This window comes from Aedes aegypti, chromosome 1, assembly GCF_002204515.2.
Source record: "Aedes aegypti strain LVP_AGWG chromosome 1, AaegL5.0 Primary Assembly, whole genome shotgun sequence".
In the NCBI taxonomy this organism is placed as follows: domain Eukaryota; kingdom Metazoa; phylum Arthropoda; class Insecta; order Diptera; family Culicidae; genus Aedes; species Aedes aegypti.
Window position 1 is genome coordinate 119,796,708 of NC_035107.1, and position 4,959 is coordinate 119,801,666.

A 4,959-nucleotide genomic window follows, 5' to 3' on the forward strand; every position below is an offset into this window, starting at 1 on the left:
AAATGAGAGCTTTGATAAAAGACCTTAAATATTATCTTTTTTCGTTATTTTATTTATATGATACGATGACGTAGCCAGAATTTTTTTCTAGGAACAGTAGGGGTCTTTACAAGAAAAACAAATTTTGACCAGCATACACAAAAAATCACATTTTCAACCCCCCCCCTTTCATAAATACGTTCTAAACTGTCAACCCATTCATATTGAGTTTGTAATACCAAATTATCTCAGAATTATGCATAAAAATTGAAAAACAAGAACATCAAAAAACAAATCCCGGATAATCGAGTCTAAAATTCCGGATAATCAAATCCCGGATAATCGAGTCCGACCCGTAACATTTTTTTTTACAAAACTGTGATATAATTATGTTATAATCCACTAGTCGGGATAGAAACTTGAAACAGTTCAATAACATAGCATACTTTGAAATGCTGTGTTGCTTTCATATTTCACCAGCAGTTTCACCTTAATCTCGATCATCGTATTGCATCAATCACAAATAATCCCATCACTGCCAAACTGCCCAAAAAAGTATCGTGGCGGGCTCGTCCGGGATTTGAACCCGGGACCTCTCGCACCCTAAGCGAAAATCATACCCCTAGACCAACGAGCCCCTTGTAAATCGCCGGCCGCATCAGCAAGGTCGTTCGATCGGCGCGGCAGCGCGAGGCGCGGATTTTTATGTTTTCGGTGTTGCTGCTGCTTCCTTCGCTTCCTACTCTTCGCGCGCAGACAATCAATCAGCCGAGTATTGCTGTCTGCGTTCGCAGCGAAGCACTCCACGTGCTTTGATTTGAGAGGGATTCGTTGCTGCCTATTTCGGAGCGAAGCGAGAAATGGACGAATCGAATGAACCATACGAAAGAGACAGAGGAAGAAGATATCAATTTGAAAGAGGCGAGCTCCCGCAATGGTATTAATTAGTATTGTCAATTCGGCAGTTTGTTCATTTCTCGCTTGTATGAGGGAACGTCCTAATGCTCGTTCGACAAGATTAATTAATGTTAACCTGCTCTTTCCCATGTTACATAATTGGTAGCTCCAGATATCCAATGATTTGCGGCGAACTTAAGACAAACTGAATCAGATGAATACTGTGCAATAGTTACTGGCATATGATAACATACTCATCAAATTAATTCAAAAGTCAAATAATTGTTTTAATAGTAAAACTATTGATTAACAATCAATTTACCAATTAATTAAAACAACTAACTCATATTTAAAGTGAAAGAAAAAATGTTAAAAATTAATGCATTCTATTACAACCTATGCGTGGTATTTGATGTCAACCGTGAATTGAACTGTTCAACATAACTCAAACAATTTATTTCTAGGAGTTGCGCCAAGTACATACTTGTCAAACTATATTATTATAAATTCATCTGGAAATTTCAGAAATTCGATATCCTTTCAAAAATAATAACAAATTTCTTTACGTTTTTGTTCAAGAATTATGTCTGCAATCTAGAAATAACATACAGAAAGTATATAATATAATATAAAAATATAATACAGGTCGGACTCGATTATCCGGAGTATCGATTTTTTTTCACTCCGGATAATCGAATCACTAAGAAAAAAATGAAAGCTTTGATAAAAGAACTTAAATATTATCTTTTTTCGGTTATTTTATTTATATGATGCGGTGACGTAGCCAGATTTTTTTTCTAGGAACAGTAGGGGTCTTTACAAGAAAAAACAAATTTTGAGCAGCATACACAAAAAATCACATTTTCAACCCCCCCTTTTTTCTTAAATACGTTCTAAACTGCAAACCCATTCATATTGAATATTGTAATACCAAATTATCTCAGATTTATGCATAAAAATTGAAACACAAGAACATCAAAAAACAAATCCCGGATAATCGAGTCTAAAATTCCGGATAATCGGATCCCGGATAATCGGATCCCGGATAATCGAGTCTCCGGATAATCGAGTCCGACCTGTATCATAATTTCTTCAGAGTTCAGAGTCTTCCTAAAACTCAACCAGTGATTCAGAGATCGCGAGACGACCCAACCGAATGTTTTGTAATAACGATAAAAATGAAAGTAATTACTCTAGAGATTCCTCGCGGGATTATTTCAGAGATACCTCTATAAATGTTGTCCAGATGTTGTTATTTATCCAGGACTTATTATGTTGTTTATCCAGGAAACTATAGAGGAATCTCTTGAAAACAACTGTCGAAATCCCTGAACAATTTGTATAGAAATAGTCTCAGGACTGGCAGTGACTGACTGTCTTCAAAATAGGAACATGAGACCTTGCCTGATACCAAACAGGAACCAAAAAGAGACCAAACAAGAACAAAAATGAAATCAACGGTTCCTGTAGATAAAAGATTGATTTCTCATAGAATCAAACCAGACGTTTCTCTGAGCATATTTCTTGTACTTTTTTTTTATTCCTCAAGGAATTTAATCAGAAATTATTTTAGATATTTCCCCAAAAATTCAGATATTACTCCGACGGTTTATTAAGGTAAGCTATATAGATAAAGATATCTATTTGGGAGATTTGCCCGAAGAATACAACAAAACTGAAGAATACAACCTGGAGTTTTCCAAGGATAACCACAGATGTTACCTAAGAAATACCATCAAGAGAGATTCAAAAAACTTTCAAACATTTTTCAAGAAAGTTCTTTAGGATTTTATCCGGTGATTGTTCTATCGAATTCCCTAGGTAGAACATCCTCTAATACTTCCGTTATGAACATCTTCTGAAAATCGACCAGAAACTCCTCCAGAGCTGCCTTCAGGGATTTGTTAGGGTTTCCTAAAAATCCTTCTGATTTTTGTAAAGATTCCCACAACCAAATTTGCTAAGAATAGCTTCAAGAATTACTCCAGAGATTGCTCCCGAGATTTGTTTAAGAATTCCTACAGTAATTCTTTAAGATTTCTCAAGGAAGTTTCAAAGATTTATCTTAGCATTCTTCCAGGATTTTTTCCAATCATTTCTTCAAAATGAAAATTTATTTTTTCAGAGAATTGACAATTTTAAAAATGTGAGTTATTTCTAAAGCAAATCTTAAAGTAACCTCTGATGAATCTTGTGTAAGTTTCTAAGTAACCCTTGATGAATAAGTATTTCTAGAAGGACTCTTGAGGAAATTTTAGAATATTGTTAAGATAAATTTGTAAGATAATAGAAAATAATCTCTGCAAAATTAAATGTAGGAACTTCTTAGGACGGAATCCTAATCTGCGTAGGAATAATCGAAGGATAACATGTAAAAATTGTTGTAGTGTTGGACCCTAAATAAACTTTTGAAAGTTTCAGGGGGATTGTTTTTCCAGAAATGCTCTGAGATATATATGGAAAAACTGTAGTTGTAATTCACGGATGAAATGCTGGAGAAATTCCTTGAACAAATTGTAGAGGAACTCAATGATGAAACACAGGTCGAATTCGAAAAATTCTTCGAAAAGTTCTTAATGGATTTTCTCGAATAACACCTTGAGGATATTATGGAGCAATTTGTTGGAGTAACCGCAAAATTCTTGTAGAGATTCTTCGAAAAACTTCAGAAATTAACCTTTGCGAACCTTTTTTTTTGAAGATATTTTTAAGAATCTTTGTAAGATCTCCTATAGTAACAACTGAAGAAATCGGTTGAAGGCGTAGTGGATAAATGTCTGGATCCTCACTGAAAGCAACTTTCTAGAGTTTTGGATCAAAATAGGGACCAAGTTTCTAAAAAGAGACCTGCTACCAACATTGAATCATAGACATTACTAAAATAATTGCTGTAGCTTTCCTATGAAAACCCCATAAAATATTTTTGAATTCATAGAAAATATACATGAGAAATTACTCCAAATATCTCCAGTAGAACCTGCTGGAATTGTCTATGAAAGAAATTCTAAAGCTTTTTTAAGGAAAATAACTGGAAAAACTTCCTGGAAGTTGTGTTTGATCCTTCGACCTTGACGCTTGCTCCTGCGGGGGCAGGCGATGAGGGCAGGATCAAACATGTCGCGCATCGGTCGAGTGAAAGTGAAAAAGTGGCGTGATCGCTTAGTTGTGTTTGATCCTTTGACCTTGACGCTTGCTCCTGCGGGGGCCGGCGATGAGGGCAGGATCAAACATGTCACGCATCGGTCGAGTGAAAGTGAAAAAGTCGCGTGATCATTTAGTTGTGTTTGATCCTTCGACCTTGACGCTTGCTCCTGCGGGGGCCGGCGATGAGGGCAGGATCAAACATGTCGCGCGTCGGTCGAGTAAAGTGAAAAAGTGCCGCGTTCGATAAGTTCTTTTTGATCTTTCGACGTTGACGCTTGCTCCTGGGCAGTGCGTCAAGAAAGCCCGAGCAGTCTTCAGTTGTTTTCCTTCTCGGCAGTGTTGCCACATTTTTTTCGAATCTCATCTGTGATTTCGGCCGAAAATTTTTTTTTTATCTTAGGTCAACTTCCAAAAATCTTGGTAAAAATCTGTGTCGTGCAAAAATCTGAAATTCATGTTTTTAGATCGAGAAGAACCTTTGCAAACGTATTATTAGTAATTTAAAGATGCCTAATTGCTTCTAAAAGTTCAAAAAGTTATTTTTTAAGAAAAAATAAACATAGTACCGTAATCCGGGGTAACATTGTTTTTTTTTTTTTTGAATGTATCTTAAACATTTCGGTTGAAAATGCAAATGTTGCCAATAATATATTTTTAAACAAGTACTGCCACCCATAGCTCGTGACTGTATACTGTATTTTGTTCTTTGAAAGATTTAAGCATGTTTAAAAAAATGTTTTGGTCGACTTTTTCATTTAGCTGATATGGGGATTCACCCATGTAAACAACGTTCGGTAATATTGAAAATGTCGTTACTTACTTAAATCATGGCCCCTGAAGCCGAATATGAAGGCCAAACGCTTACAAGTCATTTACTTTTTGAGTTGTTTTAAAATTCAAAACACTTCGAACCACGGAATACGCCTAAATGTAGGCAAT

The 4,959-nt window shown here is 35.8% G+C and overlaps 1 non-coding gene across 1 annotated transcript; it reads right to left on the bottom strand.

Annotated features, from left to right (window-relative positions):
- Positions 1–544: 544 nt before the first annotated feature.
- Trnap-agg lies at positions 545–616 on the bottom strand. The gene has a single exon. It is a non-coding gene; the product is annotated as a tRNA-Pro (tRNA).
- Between the last annotated feature and the right edge of the window lie 4,343 nt (positions 617–4,959).